This window comes from Zophobas morio, unplaced genomic scaffold, assembly GCF_036711695.1.
Source record: "Zophobas morio isolate AGI-343-1 ecotype UQ-CSIRO unplaced genomic scaffold, CSIRO_AGI_Zmor_V1 ptg000023l, whole genome shotgun sequence".
In the NCBI taxonomy this organism is placed as follows: Eukaryota; Metazoa; Arthropoda; class Insecta; order Coleoptera; family Tenebrionidae; genus Zophobas; species Zophobas morio.
This window is the reverse complement of record NW_026972128.1, coordinates 8,120,757-8,141,420: the sequence shown is the minus strand read 5'-3', so window position 1 is coordinate 8,141,420 and position 20,664 is coordinate 8,120,757. Positions and strand designations below refer to the sequence as shown.

The following is a 20,664-nucleotide window of genomic DNA, read 5'->3' as shown; positions in this document are numbered from 1 at the left end:
CCGATCAACATTGTTATTTCAGCAAAGTATGTTAATTCCGACACGTGCCGTGTAATACTAATACTAAAATGCTGGGATGTACTGCACTTAAGATGTGATCAATAAAGAGATTTGTTATTGTATGAACGTTTTTGAGGGGATGTCATCATATTGGTGATGGGGATGTTGAGAAAAATTTTGGTTTACCATCTACATGACATTCCTAATATACATACAAAGTTTGACAACGATCGGTCCAGTAGTTTCGGAGATTACGTGTAATAAAAATCGGCACAAACCACACACAGGCGGAAACGAGAGACTATTTTTTTTTACTTTAGAGGTCATGAAACGTCAAGAAAACATAAAAGAATACACTTAGGAAGTAAACAAGAAAATAATTTATAAATTCATGTTAAACCTCGAAACTCCATTAATTCTTCATCATGAACTTCATTCAGCAATCCGAAATTTCCAGTTCTGCATTACTTTTTTCATGGTTAATGATTCACATACGTTTTTCTTTAAACACTGTTTTTATAAATATCTACTAATAGAACTCTGTATAATCGATTAGTATCATTGGGGCCGCCAATGCTCGAAGAAGCTCCTAGTAAATGTCCTCATCAATCTGTGACAGATGATGCTTTTGGATTAGAAAGCGAAGTACCTTAAAAATTATTTTAAATATTTAGCATTTATGGAATAAAAAAATTATTAGAAATCATAACATAATAAATGTAAATTTTTACGATATAAAATTCTGTCGTTGTCTACCTTCCTTACCTATTTATTGTACGTCTACTTTCTTACTCATTTATTTTCACATTTGTTTTTATTTGCATTGATTTTGAAATTGGAATTTAAAAAGGAATAGCTAAAATATGTGCAAAGTTCATAATAGGGGTTCTTATCAACTTGGATCGTAGTTAAGGCGAGGAATGAAGGCACTCCAGGTACCAGTGTAACGAGGCATGACCTTGAATCGAAGTCGATCGCTTGAAATTTACGCAGGACTGTATTCAGGAAAATAATCGTTTGTCAGGGAATTATTCGAAAGTGGAATTACATACCTGCTTACGCAGAGGGACAAGTTAGAAAAAATACATCACATTCTATTTTCAGAAAACGTAATATAAAATATAAGCATGCATAATTTAAGTAGATATGACTCTGATCCTTGGGTTGACAAGGGTTTGGAGGAGGTAGTAGCCTTCGAGATGGATTTATTAGTGCCATAAACTAAGTAGTACCACATAATCCACCCACTGTTGTAAACTTGTCTACTTCCCCGACCTTTGTCTTGAGTAATACAGATGGCAGAAAATTTTCATTACAGTTACAGATGCCTGAGTCAAACTCCCCACAAGAGTTCTGGTCAAACTATACTTCAATACCACTTTGCTTGACTCATCTTCATCTCAGTCCTCTACAAGTTTATTTATAAATAGCAGGGTAATAAACATTATTTGACAGAAGTTCATACTTTCCTCTGCCACTTTTGCTTGCCAGGAGTATAGTGAAAATGGGAAAATAGTTAATTGTAAAAAGTATTTTTTTAACATCAAAATACAAAGAAACTTTATTTCACTGACCCTGAAAAATTACCATATGACTTCTAATGAGTTTATTTGGAGACCACCACGAATAAAATTATACGAATAATTTATTATTCAAAATGAACAATTACCCGTAAAGATATCCATAAAAAAAAAACAATCGAAACCAGTTTCTGAACTCCGTTCAGTTTTTCAGCTGTAATGAAAAAACAACCAAACAGAAGTGTGCGCAGATTCGAATTTCTTGGAATGTTATTTTGAAGTAATAATTAAGACAATTAAAAAAAAATTCACGAGCTACCTGAAGGCGATTATTAGAATTAGTTAAGATAAACTGAATATTAAGAGGTTCATCAAGGAAATAATTTCTTGCCAAATCAATAAGTATATTTAATGTATGGTGAACAAAACTGAAGGTAGTGTTGACGTGAAGGCGGATGTACAATAAGGTAGGTCAGATAACTGATGCATAGATCGACTTAAGTGTGCTGGAGTTAAGAAAAGTTGTGCCTTTTGATCTTTTAATGGGGATATAATACGAGAGTGAGTGGTACGTGGATAATAGAAGCTGGAAATTGTACAATAAAAACTCTACAAAAAAATCAGGGCGGTTTTGAACTCGTCTGTAGTAAAAAAGTAGTTCTAATTTTTTTACGTGTTGTTTCATTTAATAGTTTGTTCTGTGCAAGATAATCTTGACAGAAGTCATTTCCGAATCACATATTTTCAAATTACAGCTTAAGTTGAATTATCAACAACTAAAAATGTTTACTGACTAACATTTTGATCGATCGAATTATACTTTAAAATATACAACACCATGTTCGGTGTCATGTCGTTAAGGTCTAGTGATATTGACATTAATAGATTTTCGGCAAACATTCAGGTACAAATATTTTATATATTGTGTTCAATATTTCACTTCATTTTAATTTTTCTAGTTCAACAAAAACCGTCATTTCTACGTCGACATCGTTAAACCACCGGTATCTTAACAACCGTGTTTTTTATTAACAACAACAGTAAATTATTTTAAAAGTATTATGTATGACATGTTTATCGGAGGATTCTATATTTCGTACGCACTCCTTATTAGAAAAATTCTTTTGTGGAAAGTTCTATGAAATTCTATATATCACTAATTTTTGTAGCGATGACCGTGCCTTTACGGATAGTTTTCTCTATAAAAATTATTAATTAAGACAGCGATGTTATCTCAAATTCCAGGTCAAGCAAAAACAACCGTAAATCGGATGCACCTGTGTTGCACTAACTTCTGTTAATCCCATTGATGGCAGGTGCCAAATCTTAAATTTTAAACCAAAGCCTAGTCCAACTGGTTCTGAAAGCAATTCAGAAAAAGTGCGCCATTCATCACGTAACATGCGAAGACTCAAAAAAAAATTTGAGTTTTCTTTTTGTGAAAAAAATTCAATTATCGGTCTGCTTAAATTGGCGAATGAATTTCGCTTTAAAGTTTAAGTACGTGTTTTGTGTGTTATATAAACTTTTAATGATGTTGTTCTGATATAATTACGAATTTTATATTCTCAGATTACCGACTTACTGTGTTTTATTTAAATACAGTTAGTTATTGGCCAATGTAATCAAATCAAATAACACCAGTGTAAGATATTTACTACGCCCAAAACTGGTTGGTTCGCTGATAATAAATGACGAAATCTAGATTTATGACAAGTCTTCTATCCGAACTGATTAAAGAAGTTTGAATTTAAAATTAAATTATAGCAAACTTTAATCCACGAGGCCTAAAAGATATGGAAAAGTGATTTCATTTTTTATTATTTTTACAAATGTGTTTCGTCTCGATCGTTATCACGGAATATCGCCGTAAAATGTAGGATTAAAACTTGCTATACTGGTGTTAAATTGTTATGGCTGGACAGTCTCGATAAAATTATTAGAAAACTGTCTCGAAAAATATCAATTTGACAAAGATAACGGTCGTAAAAAGAGTTCAGGTTTGATTACGTAATGTTTGTTTGGATTTAGTGCGACTTTACTAAAATTGTTCCACAAAGTGATATTAAATGTTTGCCAATAAGGAATACTGTAATCATTTTGTCAGTGGTCGTTTTTGTGGTGTAGCGTGTAGGACGAAATAGAAAGATTCGATGTAATTTTGTGGACTTTTTTTTGACACCTATTATACAGAAAAAGGAACCTAGTCATTAAATTAATTTGCTTTCGTTTTCAATTTATTTCTAATTTTGTTCCACCATAATTACTAACTTTCATCTGAGCTCAAGAATTGTTCGTATAATTCGTAATTGAAAAAAACGATTCGTACCTAGGTTGATGTTCATACTGCTGTATTTACTCGTTTTGAATTCGTACCATATTTTAAATCATCATCATTAAAAAACTAATCGAGATTCATCAATTATAACTGGTAGCCCATGGAGGTTTAGACGACCTGAATACTCTCTGGTAATAATTAGTATATGAAAACGGAATGACATTTCCGATTTTTATCAGTTTTCCACCTTGAACCATACGAAGATTAATCACTCCGCGTTTCATAAAATGGTAATAATTACGATTGACTCATTTGGGATTTTTCGCAAAAAATCGGCCGCACAAAAGTCATTTATCATTTTGATATTAAAGCGTTACGTAACGTTCTGACTCTATTTTCTTTCACCTTCGACTGCGTCAAAGCAGCTTCATCTTCCATTATTTACTCCAGGAGAACAATGAAGAGTTCTGAAGAAGTCTTCAATGCAAGTAATTTAATTTGACATAATATGATTTCTCGCTTTTACTATTAGTTCCGGTTATTTCGGGGCGTTGCAACACTTTGATTTTTTCTCTATCACTACAATAACACAAGCATGCTTCAGTGCCAAGGCTATAAAGATCGTAAATTGTCGGTAATATGATTTTGATTGCAGTAATTACAACTAAGCCTGAAATGATTAATAAAGCTTGTAATAAAAATTGCGGTCGGTCCTTTTACGAACAAAATGATACATCTGACATCCGATTGCACTTAACGTGTGGTGAAAATTTTTTAATCTTGTATTTTTTTTTTTAATTTATTCCAACCGCAGGTCTGATATTTCATATAAATTTGTAGTCGAGCTGGATATTATCGTAAATTAACAAAGGAGGAAGTGAGTTGCCACAACATATATAACAGGTACGAACGTTTGTATTTTGCACGCAAGGAAAAATTAAATCATCATTTAAATAAACAAGAGACTTCATAGCGCGAAGAAGTTGTAAATTTATTTTCATTGCAATTAGAGAAAAGGTGCGCCCAGTCGAATCAACACGAACGAAGAACATCGTACAGTAAAATAGAGATGAAATATTAATCAATATCGTGCCCAAGGAATGAGCTAAAGAGAGACTATTCAGGGAATTTTACAACTTATGCACAAGCAAAATAAATACATAACAAGATACTCAGAGGAAAGTGGGCCGACTCGTGATCGAACACCGCACAAAACGTTTAGCTGTGACGTCGGCGACGTATTGGCTATAATTAAAATTGCCGCCACTCGTAACCGTCACGGGATCATCATGGCAACGTGATTAATCCGATAATTGTGGAATCGCAACACCTTCTGTCAATTGCATTGTTTTGCACCTGCAAGTTTTAAGGTAGCTCGAGGCAACCTTGAAATACCTTTCCCTGGGTCGGAAATCTGTCTCTCTCTACATCATCCAAACACCACAAGCGCCATCTCTATCAGTAATTAGCCGCTAACGGTGTCAAATTAAATTTTCTCGGAAGAAACATTCGACATGTAAATTTCTAAAATTGCCCTTATTTATGCGTAATTATTACGTAATGATAGATTTTGTTTTATCTGATACAATATAATTACGTCATTTGGACCACCGCAAAAACAAAAATTTTGGCGCCAAAATTGAGTCAGACAATGTAGTTGCGATTATGCGGAAGAGATCTAGATTTTCTTTTTTTTGTTGGTTGTGTAGTTACCGCTCCCATCGTGACGTTCACGTGATCTTTTTGCTACAAGACATGTTATGGACTTTTATAAAAAGCTTGTTAACGATAATAGAATTGTTGTCAAACTCTATGGGGAGTAAATGTTGGCTAAGATTTCTTTGCTTGTCGTGAAACGGACATGAAAAATGACCGCGTCATACACAAATAATATTGCAGGTGTATGTTATAAATATATTTTCAGATCATTAGCGATCTGGATGTTGTAATCAAATATTTTATATCTCATTTCGAGTAATTACGGGTAATTCCGATTTTGACGGGTAATTTTAGGGTGCAACAGCTGAATTGACCTCATTCACGTTCGAATCCTTCGCCAATTCAGAATTGGTTAAAATGATTATTGCCGATATTATAGATTCCATTATTTCGAGATACTGTTTCAAGGATCATTAAGTAATGTGCATGAGCGGGTATTAAAGGGTAATTATTCATTTCAGTTGTAGCTAAATTTTATCATGTTATTAGTTTTAATTAATGCCACCTATAATGCATCGTTTGCGTCTCATTTTTTTCAGTTACAGTTAGTTTGTTATACGAGTCATATTACGTAGTAACTACTAATCTTCGAAAAAACTAAGTACCGTAGTCTGTTATAATACTTAAATTAATGAAACCATAAATAATAAAAATGGTCTGCAGGTTTTTTGTTGTATTCCACATGCCATAACCATAATATACTAGGTAAGAAAGTATCTTGCAAAAAATTTTGACTTTACTGAAGGTTTGTTAAAAAAGTTAGTAAGAATTTAGAGAGGAAGTCGTAAAAACTGTTATTAGTTCGTTAAGTATTGCCTTGTAATGACTGACTTTCGAAACTTATGATCTACATTTGTCAATGCATATCTACATTCCTACCTACAGTATACAAGCAGTTTATCTTTCAATGAAAATAAATTACTTTCTGTTGATTTCCTAACGTAAATACATAATTCTATGTTACACTTACAAAATACTCACGTTACGTAATTTTTGATTTTATAGTCGAAACCGAACAAAGTATAAACACGATAAAATTATTAAACTTTAATTTGATATTTGGAAATTTAAAAATTTCCACATATCACTAAGCTCAAATAAATCTCGCGCATAAAAGCAGCCGCATCATTTCCTGCATTACGTCTTACAAGATATTCAGATTGATAGGTTCAGGTTGTTGGACCATGTACTAAATCTTTGATCGTAATCACAAGACGTTCTTAATTATAGATAGATAATCAGTAAAAATCAATCTATGTAGTAGCCAAAGATAAGTGCCGACTGCATTAATAAATTGAGGATATAATCATCAAAAAATTCTAGTCTTTAAATGTTAACAGAATTATAGCCTTTCATTTTAATGAAAACTAATAGCTTATTTAGTTTTCTTATTATCAGATTTCCAGGAATGCTGCATAGCTTTTTATTTGTAATTCATGGAAATTACACTGCGTTAAAATTACAATCTACACACTTGATTTAACAAAATACTCGATTAATGATGTTTTCTTTTAATGTGATCACAAGAATCGTAACGGTATTGGTAATTCCTATATTTATTTCATTTCAATCAACGCTGCATTTTTCGGATGACTTTCACACGTCAGTAGGTTCTGTTTCAAGTTTTTGCTTTATTTTTAGCTTACTAGAGAATTTGCCTACTTTTTATTTACACCACAACGAAATTAATTAAGTTGCAAATGGTTATTTTTAGATACAGGGCATTTAATTTGTTTGGCTGTATATGTTGGTCAAGAATTTTAAAGCTTCGTCGAAACTGATACTTTGCAAACAAAAATAGCTATAAAATGACACCAAATTATTTGTTAGTTATTTAAAACTTTTTTATGTGCACATATTTGGAGAAATTCGTACAGTTAGTTATATAAATGAAAATTGGTCAGTGAGAGTCCGTCGAACTTTATTTTGCTTAGGTACTTTACCATGAGTCATTGGAGCTGTATGAATGTTAATTGCACCCAGTTCATCGTCCATCAAAATTTTTGCCGTGATTTTAATTTAGTTGTTGATCTGCTGTAGGGTTTAGAAACATCAGGACCGGTGTCACACAACAAAGATACTTACGATCGCACGAAACAGTGACCTGTTTATGTCTGCACATTAGGAAATTCCAAAAAAAATGAGCATGAGTAATTTGTTACAGAGATTTTCCAAATAATCTTTCCAAATAATTAGACAGTAAAGTTATTATTTTTGTGCCAAATAAAAAAATTGATCATGATTTATTTGGCCAGTATTTTTGGAATTTTTACAAAATTGACGTTATTGATCTTCCCAAGTTCTAGTTTTTAGTGTGATCATCAAAAACTCTGATCAACAACATAATTTTTCGAAAATCAAAAATGTGTTTCTATTTGTTTACAAACACCTTGCCAGTTACACTACTTATCGATATAATAAAAGATGGCGCTGGAGAGTTGTACTCCCAAGTGCTTAACGCCCCTCTGCGAATAACCACCCTGTGAAAGCTCTACTCCGCAAGATCATACTTCACAGGATCATTTCTGTAGTATATCTTCACATACTCCACATTCAAATGTGGAGTTGACGCAGCCACCATGACGAGTTACAGTTTCGTGTCCTGAGCGTGAGGCAGATCTGCTTTCAGTTGTAAAACTGATTTCAGATCATCGATGATCGTTCAGCACAGGCTTTGTTTGTGTGACGGACATGGGACAGTCTGAGTGGTCTTTTTTTATAATTAAAATCATAATTACCTTAAAGTTTGTCCAGAATTTTATGGACTCACAACGTTAATTCGTTTTACAGCCATGTCGTCAATTCTATTGTACAAGTAAAGAGCCTGTCAGGAGAAAGCCGAAGTTTACTGTACCTGAGTTCGCCCCGCTCATCAGCTGTACAATAAAATTGACAACAGGGCTGTAAAACGAATTAACTTTGGGAGTCCATAAAATTCTTATAATTCTAGACAAACTTTACCTCACTACAAAACAGATCGAACAACCCTGTATAAAATAATTTTTTTCTAATTCTTAAAAAAACACCAGGAACCCCCAAGATTCTTTATTTTTTTTTTAACAAAACACTAGGGGACTGGGGCACTAGGGGCCCTCAAGATTCTTTGACGTTAAAAAAACACTTTACGGGTTCTTGAAATTCTTCAATTTTTTTTTCTAAAAGAAAATAGAGACCCCAAGGTTCTTACAAACTATTTCACAAACGGAACACGAGGGGCCCTCAAGGTTCTTTTACGTTTAAAAAAAAGTTTTAGACCCCTTAGGTTCTTTTAAAAACAGAATACCGGGAACCCCAGAGGTTATTTAAATTTTTTCCAAAACAAAACACCAGGGGCCCTCACTATTATTTTACGTTAAGAGAACGATTTTAGGGACTTTAACATTTTTCTAAAATAAAGCACCAGGACCCTTAGAAACTTTTTCAAAAACGAAATACCAGGAGCCTACGCGATTCTTTAATTTATTTTCTAAAATAATACACCAGGGGCCCCCAAGATTTTTATAGACGCTTTCGAAAATGAAACACTAGAAACGCCAGAGATTCTTTAAAATTTAAAACACCAGTAACCCGCGAGGTTTTTACAGACTTTCAAAAATGAAACACTAGGGACCCCCAAGATTCTTTAAAATCTAAAACACCAGAGGCTCCAAAGACTTTTACGAATTATTTCAAAAACCAAACACCAGAGGCGACGAAAATTTTAATAGACTCTTTCGAAAATGAAACATTAGGAACCCACGAGATTGTTTAACATTTAAAACACCAGAGGCCCTCAAGATTCTTATAAACTTTTACAAAAACGAAACACCAGGAGCCCCGAAATTTTTTAATATTTTTTCTAAAATAAAACACCAGGGGCTCCCAAGATTTTTATAGACTCTTTGGAAAATGAGACATTAGAGACGCGCGAGATTTAAAACACCAGCAGCTCTCGAGATTTTTACAGACTCTTTCAAAAATGAAACGCTAGCCACTACCAAGATTTTTTAAAATTTACAACAGCACAGGGTCTAAAGATCCTTACGAATTATTTCAAAAACCAAACACCAGGAGCCCCTGAGATTTGTACAGTCTTTCAAATACGAAACACTAGGGACCCCAAGATTTTTACAGACTCTTCCGAAAATGAAACACTAAGAACTCCTGAGTTTCTTTAAAATTTAAAACATCAGGGGCCCTCAAGATTCTTTTGAATTCTTTCAAAAACCACGTACTAGTAGCCCCCGAGATTCTGTAATTTTTTTTCTAAAATAAAACACCAGGGGCCATCAAGAACTTTACAGACTTTTTCGGAATTGAAACACTATAGACGCCCGAGATGCTTTAAAATTCAAAACACCGACAACCCCCAAGATTTTTACTGACTCTTTCAAAAATGAATTACGATTCTTTAAAATTTAAAACACCAGCGGCCCTAATGACTCTTACGAATCTTTTCAAAAACCAAACACCCAAGTCTCTGAAAATTTTACAGTCTTTCAAAAATGACAATGAAACACTAGGAATCCCCCAGATTCTTTAAAATTTAAAACACTAGGGCCCTCAAGATTTTTACAGACTTTTTCGAAATTGAAACACTATGGACGGCTGAGATTCGTTAAAAGTCATGTTAAAAAAAATAAATATAAAAATGGGGGTCACCAAAATTCTTTCAAAAATAAGACAGCAGGAGCCACGAGATTCTTTAAATTTGTTCCTAAAATAAAAACCTACGGACCCCCAAGATTCTTACAGAGATTTTTTAAAATTTTAAAACATCAAGATTCTTTGACGTTAAAAAAGGAATAAAAAAAGAAAAATATTTTAGGGGGTCCCAAGATAAGTTCTTTTACAAATAAAATATCAAGAGACTTTGGCCGTTTTTTATTATTTTTAAGCGTCTTTCTCAATTCTTCCGTTATTCTTCCTTTTCCCAAAATTTTTGGCGAGTGCCACTTTTTTTCTAATGTAAGTTTCTTTTATTTGCAAATGTAATATCCACAATTTGACCGATTTTATGATCCTGCCTTGTATAATAATGATAATAATAATTTTTTATTATTATTACCTAAAATACATTTTTTTCGGACTGATCGTTAATGTTTTTGGGAGCTTTAACTAAAAAATATTGTTTCTCTAACACATGCTTAAAAAACTTTTGTGGACGCATCTGCTATTCAGACTCGGCTACGCCTCGTCCGCAGAAACTGTATTTTAGGTACTTGTAACAAAAATAACTAACTGATGCTATTTATTTCTTTCCATCGATTGAATTCATATTCATTTTTATAAATTTGACGAGACTCCAATGGAAGTAAATCTAAAATAATTTTCTTTGCGTTTTCAGTAATATTTTCTGGATTCTGCATTTTATGTAAATAAAAAAAAATAGGACTATACTAAAATCCGAAGCTCACTAAGTATTCTAATGTTTTTAGAAGCTTTAACTAAAAAATGTTGTTTGTTACATGTACCTAAAATGTTTTACGGACTCATATGCTATTATCTATCTGCTGTATTTTAGGTAGGTACTTGTAACAAAAATAGCTACTTTCTACTCTCGTATCTAAAACTTCCTTTATCGTAGCTAAATGGAATAAACCATTTTTAATCATAGTTTTATAATTCGTGGCTTTGGACCCATTAAACACGAGCCGACGATGCGTTCGGGCTCATTAGTCACGTCTTGAGCGCGGTCGGCAGTTTTCGGGTTTATTAGATACGGCTTGGCTAAAACAATCTAAAATCGAATTAGTTTGTTTCGAATAGTGATATTTATTCTTGAGCATTCTTTAATGCCAAATGAAGGCATTAAGTTACCTTGTAAATTTTTATAAAAGACAGGCATAAAGTTCCAAATTTAAGGGAAAAATCTTTCTATTAAAACTTATTGTATTACTATCAATTACAATGTAAGTCTATAAAACCCTAGAAAAAAATTATATTTCATGTCTATATTTGTTTGGTAGCGAATGGTCTAAAAAATTATTCTAAAGTTATTTAGAGAAAACTTGCCTCATTCTTAAAGCACAGTGCTTCAACAATTTTACTTTCATAAATAAGTAGATAAATTGTACTTAAAATTTTCTTTTGTGTTTGTATGATAAAGTTTATATTTTAAAATAAAAATAAGTGTGGGTTGCTTTTCTTAATTAAATTTTTCAGAGAGGCCATCAGCTTTTTAGAGGGATCATACACATTACTTTTGATACGACGAATGTAAAAATTCGAAAAAATAAAAATCAGAGGACAAACAACTCTATCACGAATTTTTGAGATTATGTTGAATGACGAATTTTACAAGTAACTAGTGTTAATTTTTTAAAATAAAATGCACATTCTAGGGCAAACTGTTTGTCAGAAACGAGTTTTACGTCTTTTATTTCTTTTTTACCATAACCAGTGAAGTAAAAAATATATACTAGTTCAGCAATTTCGGAGACTAGACGTCTACAGGTCGCAATATTACATAGATCTGCAGAAACAAGAGACTTGCATTTTCGTGTTCTACAAGCTGTGAAACTCTTGTAGAAAAATAAATAAAAATGCGTCTGGTAAAACCTGTTATTTTTAGTCCAGTTCAGCTTTTACAAAACTAATTCCTCAAATAATCGAGAATTTAACAATATCTATTGCGAAAAAACCTGGAACAGTTACAGGAAACGAAAAAATGGAAATTATTCAAAAGTAACGATTTTTCCCTGAAAAATTTAATTAATCCAAATACCAACCAATTTACGGTCAACTTTATTGCGTCGTTGTTAATTAATTACATTGTCAAGATCTACAAGCTTAATATAGTTTTTTCTCCATCAGAACCAATACGACGCTTAATTATGCCAAATTTAATTAATAAAACTTGTCTAGGAATTTAAGTGCGGATTAAGTCACATCGGGGTTAGGTATTTTAGTTAATTAGTTTTGATTTATTCTTTGCATTTAGTAAATTATAGAAATTTTTACACTGTGTCCAGGCGATGTTTTCGTTTCACGCCTCGTTGATTTATCTCGAGCCAAGTTATTCAGAAAACACCGGTTAAATTGTAACAGTATCATTAGTCAAATTGTGTTCTTTAGCTAACCGCCTCAATTGTGCTTCGTTAAACGCGGCTAAGAGCCATGAGAAAAATTCTTAAGAATTTTAAAAATCTCGACATGATTTACGGATTTGAAATTTATTGGTAGCAAACTTCCTTAATAATTTTAAAACGTCAAAAGCAACACCTGTTTGTAAACTTTATGTATAGTTGTCGGAACATGAAAGTCGTACATAAAATGCACGTGTTATTTTTCAAAAAGATTAAATTAATTGAGTTTAAATTAAAGCGGCTAAATTAATTCACTGCGTATTTGAAGGCGATTTCACATTATGATAACTTATAGTCGAATAAACTATGAATGAAAGAATACTCGAGTAACAGCTTCCATATTTGGTGGGCATTAACGGAAGATAAATGGGCGTAATTATAACAGAAATAATTAGATAAACTGACGCATTTAATAGCAGAATTACGCTAAAGAGCGCTTTGTAAAATCGGATAATTCTAACACCTATTTGACTTCTTAGAAATTTAAATTTTTAACACAGGAAAAAATAATCATTTTTGGAGCGCCTCTTTAAAATTACTTGTAGATTTCGAATTGTGGAAGTTATTTTCGGCTTCATTTCTTCCAAAATTCTAACAATTAATAGCTGGAGATGTGCATTAACAATGTACATTTCGTAACCGTTAATTCCTTATTAATAGGTTACATCAGGACTTGTATTCTTGAAGTAAACCGGAAAGTGTTCTCACCATTTAAGGTAGAGGATAAAGTCTTCTTTATATCTAGCAAATTGGCTGGTATTCACGACTTTCGCTGTAAATATTATATTTGATCGGTATTTGATATTTCTAATTTTGTTAGAATGTTAAAGTTGACACAAATGTGAATCTTCCAACATATAATTCGCGCAGAACGTTTCTGACGAATTAGTAAAAAGATAAAATCAAAAAAGGATAACAGGGTACTTAAACATAATAGGACTGTGAAAGTTTATATCTCAGCTTAATTTAGAGCTATTGGATACGAGGAATAGTTTCACATAATTTTACGACTAGCTAAGCAAAAAAAAAGGTGTACCAATAGAAACAAGCAATTCTACTACCTTATTTGAAACCATATATTATAGATTTTATTTATTTATTTAGAATGTTTATTAATTTTTACCGATTTAAAAATAAATACAAAATTTTTTATTTTATTAGAAAACCGTTTCACTGTTTACCAGAACTCTTTTTTCTCATAACCCCATAAAATATGTTCCATGGCACCCCTTCTTTTCATCTTCGCCCCCAGGGTAGCAACTAATTGGCAAGCTCCCAGGCCCCCCCGGCGATTTAACGCAAGATTTAGCACATGTCAGTAAGCTCGCTTTCACAATGTCAACGTGTGTCAAAAAAGAATACGTAAAGAAAGCAGTGTTCGCCAACACAAGACGGATGATCTGATTCTTAACGTCCATACATCGGCACAAATCGCCGACAGAGCACTGATTCAATCGATGATCGGACAATTAGAAGAATGACATGATGTATGTAGATGAAGTGTGTCAAAAAACGCGAAGAATCAGCAAGGAGTGGCCGATATACATAATAAGTCTAACGCACATTGAAGACATCACAAGCGTATTCACTCCGTGAGAGTTATAAACAAGACGTCAATTAAACGTCTAACTGTAAACCCGTCTTAACTAAGTGTGTTTAATATGACATGTCGTGTAGGTGCGTCTTTATGACGTTGGTCCTTTTTTGTGGGACTACATGTCTTTTTTCATAATCCGTCCCGAAAAACGATCATTTTCGGGTTGTCGGAATTTTTCTTGACACGGTGTTCGTTCGATAGATTTATTGCTTTTTTGTTTTTGACAGAGTAATAAACGCGATAATTATTGTTGTTATTTTTCTTATTAATTAAATAATTATACAATTAAATTTTGTCTTGCTGTATCTAGTGTTGTGTATATTTTAATTCGTTATTTTTGGTTGCGTTAAGGTTGAATCCGGTATTGAACTGGATTATAGGGATACCGGAAATTTCCCGGAGGCGGCACTCCAAAAAGAGACTAATGAGGTTATTGAGGTGTTCAGTTCGACGTTGACTAAAATAATAAACACTTGTAACAATGGTAAAATAGAAAATGTGATGTAGACAAGGAATAAGGCCGGATTTTTTGAATTTTTTTCTCTTAAGGGGTAAAATAAGTCTTACATTTCCTACATTTTCAAAGTGAAAGCTTGAAATTGAATATTTAGGCTTTAGAAATTAAACACTTATCTGTTTCAGCGTTTTTGGAAATTTAAATAGGGAATGAAAATTTGTGAGACGGGTAATTTTCGAAACAATTAACATGAAATTGAATATGTAGGCTTATGGTGAGAAACTAACATTTACCTGTTCCTGGGTTTTTGGAAATTGCACCCCTAATAAGGTAAAATAGGGGATGAAAGATTTTATATCGAAATAACATTTACTTAAAAAATACTTAGTACTTCTCTAAGATAATTTGTTTCACAAATTATTAGTCAGTTAATCAGTTTACTATTTTATATATACAGGATGAGCACATACACGTTTTGTTATCATATAAATGAGATTCAGTTTTCATGTAGAATGTTTATAAAAATGTTTTAATTATTACAATTTTCAATTTTAGTTTTTTCAAATAGAACACTATGTATTTATTTATTATTTGTATATGTAATAATAACATACAGGGTGTTCCATTTGAAACTACTGAAATATAGATATCCGAAAATTGTATCCTTTATACATCGTTCTAGTTTTCAATAATTGAAAAATAAAAAAATTATAAAATTGTAAAATTGAAAAAGTAAAAAATTTTACAATTTTAGAATTTTTTTATTTTTCAATTATTCGAGTTTAAACTTTTTCATTTATACGATTTTTAAATTTCGGTCTTTCATTTTTCAGTTTCCCGATATTTAATTTTTCAATTTTTCGATCTGTCACTGTTACAGTTTTTCAACTTTACAATTTTTGGGTTTTCAAATTTTTCGATTCGATTCGTTTTTTCTTCTTTCCAATTTTTCGATTCATTAATTTTTTTATTTAAGTTTCTCGATTTTTAGTTTTTCAAATTAGCGTTTCTTTAATATTCTTTGATATTAAAATTTTTCGATTTTGCAGTTTTTCTTTTTTCCAGTTTTTCCTATTTTTCAATATTTCCGATTTTTTAGTGTTTCGATTTTATCTTTCGAACCAAAAAAATGGAAAAATTGCAAAATTGTAACAATAAAAAAAAACTGAAATTTCGATAAATCTAAAAATCGGAAGTTTGAAAAATCGAGAAATAAAAAATTTCCAAAATCGAAAATCTAAATGATCGACAAATTAAAACATCAAAACAAAAAAATCTACAAATTACAAGAAAAGAAAAATCGAGGAACTGAAAGACTGGGAATTCGAAAAATCCAAAATTTAAAAAACTGAAAAATGAAGATCTCGAAAAATTGAAAACTCAAAAAATCGACATATTAGAAGAATGCGGACAAAAAATAAAGTAAGATACAATAAAAAAATACAAGATGTTCCATTTGAAACTACTGAAATATCGATATTTGAAAATTGTAGTTATTTTTTATAAACATTCTGTAGTACACGCTTCACTTTTTCAATTTTACAATTTTAGAATTCTTTTATTTTTCAATTATTGGTTTTTCCACTTATTCGATTTTTCAACCTTTGAATAAAAAAATGGAACAATTGCAAATTTGTAAAACTGAAAATTTAAACAAAAAATCGAAATTTTCAAAAATCTAAAAACCGGAAGATTGAAATATCGAAATATAAAAAAATTCAAAAACCGAATCTACGATTTAAAAAATAACAAGAAAACAAAAATTGAAGAATTGAAAGACTGAGAATTCGTAAAACCCAAAATTAAAAAAATTGAAAAATCAATATCTCAAAAAAATCGGAAAATTGAAAATTTGAAGAATCGAAATATTGAAAAATCCCAAAACTGGAATATATCGAAAAATTGAAAAACCTAGAAATTGAAAAGTCCAAAAATCGAAAAACCGAAAATTGAAGAGTCAGAAACCTGAAAAATCGAAAAATTGAAGAATGGCAAAAACTGAGAAATATAGAAATCGAGAAATCGGAAATACTAAAAATCTAAAAGCCGAAAAACCAAGAAATTGAAAAATCGAAAAATCTAAAAGCCGAAAAATCGAAAATTCGAGAAGTTAAAAAATCGAAAAATTGATTAATCCACAAATCGAAAATTGGGAATACCAAAAAGTAAGACAGACTTTGAAAGTAACCCTATTGCGTTTTTTTTGTGAACCCTTCCATTGTCAAAAAAATTCAAGAAAATTAGAATAAAGTGGCAACATCGCATCGGAATTTCTGTGGTTGCAAAGGCTAAAGAGAGGTCAATTAAAATATGTGAAGTTATGTAGTGTTTCGTTTAAAAAAACCATGTTGTGCGTTATGCCTTAAAAACAGAACGCTCTGCATAAAAAAAAGGGAAAAATAATAGTATAAATAGTCCTCAAGGAAGTGTACAACTTTGGTCTTTGGCATTTTTTAGTGACTCACCCTATGTATTTGTGTTTAGGGACATTAAATTTTTTACGTAAACCAATGTTACTGGATATATAGGGTGAGTCACTAAACGCAGGTTCCTCAGTATCTCATTAGAAAAAAAGGTAAAAACCAAAATTGTGCGGTTTTTCAGGACTATGCTTAAAATTATTTTTAGCTATACAGAGTACTGCTTTTAAGGCACAACACAACTTAGTTTTTTTTATTTAATACCCTATATATTTTGCGATATTTTGATTGACCTCTTCTCAGGCTTTACAACCACAGTTCATTTTTGAAACTTTGATGCTATGTTGCAACGTTATTTCAATTTTCTTGATTTTTTTTTGCAGTAGAAGAAATAAAAAAAAAATTGCAGCAGAGTTATTTTTAAAATTTGGGTTAAAACATTTTGTAGAGAGATAAATAATACTGTCATATACAGAATGTTTATAACAATATTTGATTATTACAATTTCAAATTGCGATATTTTAGTTTGTTTTTAATAGAACACCCTATATTTTATTACTGTATCTGATTCCGTTTTTTATTGCTGCAGTTTTGTACTTTTTAAAGAGACATCGGTATATCAGAAGAATGAGAACGAAAAATAGAGTAAGATATAATAATAAAATATGTTATACATAAATATTTCAAAAAATTGAAATACCCGTATTTGAAAATTGTAAGGTAAGTTTTTAGATTTTTTTATAAACATTCTGTATTTTAAAATTTGATTTAATTGATACCATGAGAAAGAGCGTAACTTTTATTTATCCTTCCACAAAATATTGTAGCATAGATTTTAAAAATAACCCAGTTGCGAATTTTTTTGTCGACCTTTCCATTGCTAAAAAAATTCAACAGAATTGGAATACCGGACAATGTCGCAACGGAATTTCAAAAATAAATTATGGTTATGAAGCCTAGGAAGGGGCTAATGGCAATATCTAAAAGTAGATGGTGTATTTCATTTAAACAAACTAAGTTTTGTGTTACCAGTAAAAGAAAAACACCCTGTATGGTTAAAAATAATTTTAGAGTACTAAGAAATTTTATAACTTTGGCCTTCGACTTTTTTCTAAGTAATGAGACATCGAGAACTGCACTTTAGTGACTCACTCTGTATACTTAGTGTTTAAATATATTTATGATCACACCGTTTTCCCTGCGGGGTAGGCCCGTGACGACAGAGCGACATTCACTCCTATCTTTGCACACTCTTTCTCTTCCCTGACTGTCATAATCCTCATTGTATTACATAATTTTTAAGATATTGTTTGTTTCTGTTCTAAAAATCAGAAGTAGGTACTTCCAGAAATATAACAACCAACAGAGATGAGATAAAAGTTAGCAAAGTCTCAAACAGATGTTGGTGTGCCATAATTTTATAGGAGTGAGTAAATTTTTGGTTAACATTTTAGTATCTACACAATATTGATAAATTACACCTAAAATTTCACAGCAATCAGTGCAGTAGTTTCGCGGATTACCTGCTTTATAAAATCGGCAACAAACGACAATAAACGTACTTTCTGAAACTCTAGAAGAAATGAAACGTCTAGAATCATACTGTAGCATCATAAAATCATAAAACATAATTAACTCTATAATTTCAAAGTTCTAGTTTTCAATAGTAGCACTTATTTCTATAGAAGTAGAATTTATAAAAAAAAAATGTGTACTTTAGTGTGGTGTGATTAAATCGTAGTTTAAGACGCTAGATAAAGAAGTTTAAATAATAAATCCGATAATTAACTTTTTAAATGTAAATACTTAACAAGTAGTTTTTATGCGATCAACGAAAACAGCCTAATCAATAGTCAACGCTTCAGTGAGCACAGTAAAATTAAAATTCCATTACAGGATGTTTTACTAAGCATAGCTCCGTAATTAGGATAACAACGAATTTCCGAAAGAATGTTCAAAAATTTTCGCAATAAATACACGAAAAAATAAACAAAATATTATAAATTTCTTTTGGAGATCATGTAAAGGATTTTATTTTTCAGACGTTGTGATTAGGTTGATGTAAACATACAAAACCTTATCTAAAACGTATTCTTATTTATTCTCTTTTATATTTAGTGATGATGTCGTCTCAAAAATCTATTACATCTTCAACGAAAAATGCGGTTTTGCCTGTTTTTTAGTGATATTTTTTCAGGTCTTGCAAAACTGACAACACAGAATGTGTCAGAAAATGATAACGTTTGGACTTATTTACAGTCGAACTTTGATAATTTGAACTCCTTGATAAGTCAAACTAATCTATATAGGAGCACTTAGGACTAAAAAGTAATGAAATTTGCAGAGTTTCCTTGCAAGCAAGTTTAGTGTTACATTGTACATGAATATATTTCAGCCAATTTAAATAATTACTGAATAAAAGGATTTAGAATAGTCAATCCATCACTGGATGAACATTGGCTGAAAATTACATATATTTTGATAATGTTATGTAAAAAGGGCCCCAGTGCATGGACCCCCGACCGTGCCTCCTCACAAAAAGTAAAACGTCTTGACGTACATTTCGGTCACGTGACGTCTCCGTTCCGAATACCGCGGTTTTCACATGGAATGCGTCCGTGCACTGGGCAGCAGGTTGGGTCCAGTACTGTTAAACCTGCGGCAAAAACTCCGGCGAGATGTGGGTCATCCGAAGACACCTCCGCTGATTTGGCCGGTTGTTGACCGTGCGATCACCCTGCATAACTTATAAACTATAGTTGTTTGATCAAAACCGACCGCGCCTTGATATTCGATTTCTTCTTCCTCTTCTTGTCGCTGCTTCTTGGACACATACACACTCCGCGCACCGAAAAAAGGAAGAGTGCGGACAGATGAGAGCGTTTTGCCGGTCAGAGGCCCCGCGGACACGTTCAACGCACAATTATACACAGATTAGACATAGTTTCAGACGAAATTGCCCTCTAGAAACATTCCGATGGAAATTGTTTCGTACTTTCTTAGAACCACACAAAAAGGAGGAAATTAAATGGATAATGTAAGTATTTAGCCGCGTTCTGATTTTTGTTGGCCATCAGCGGTCTTCGTGTTGGAACAATGCGGAAAGGTTGGCGTATGTGGTTGTGGCGGCGAAATAACAGGTACCAGGTCAAGGTGCGTACTAACGAGACATTTTTTTCCTTAAGGGGAAAACCATTAAATTGACCATTCAAAGGAAAAAAATTGGAAGCAATTTTCGTACTAGTGCTCCTTACAGCATTTATATTTCTTCTAGCAACATGATAAACTTCTGGTAATCTTATAGTACCGCGTGGAATCGTACCGCGATACATTGGGAAATTTTCTTCTCTTTTTTTCCAAAAACGCAGATAAATTGGTCACCATTAGACATATATAGACAGAAGAAACAGATGAATGTTGTGAACGAACATAAAAAACAGGTCAAAACTTAATGAATTACCCAGGAACACAATATAAGTACTTTTTTTACAACCGACATAATTATAATAATATTTTTTAGTTAAATATTTTCAGATAAAATCTGCTGAAAGGGACAGGTCACTAATGAAATAAAAATCGACCAAAAAAACGTCTTCAAGTTGGCG

General features: G+C 31.9%; 1 protein-coding gene and 1 non-coding gene across 2 annotated transcripts in view; one reads left to right on the top strand and one right to left on the bottom strand.

The window, feature by feature from the left end:
• Positions 1 to 20,664, bottom strand: part of Tfap-2 (Transcription factor AP-2) — an 89,097-nt gene that overhangs the window by 50,529 nt on the left and 17,904 nt on the right. The gene's annotated exons all lie outside the window — the stretch shown is intronic.
• On the top strand, positions 8,018 to 8,227 carry LOC135134765 (small nucleolar RNA U3). The gene has a single exon (XR_010281378.1). It is a non-coding gene; the product is annotated as a small nucleolar RNA U3 (small nucleolar RNA).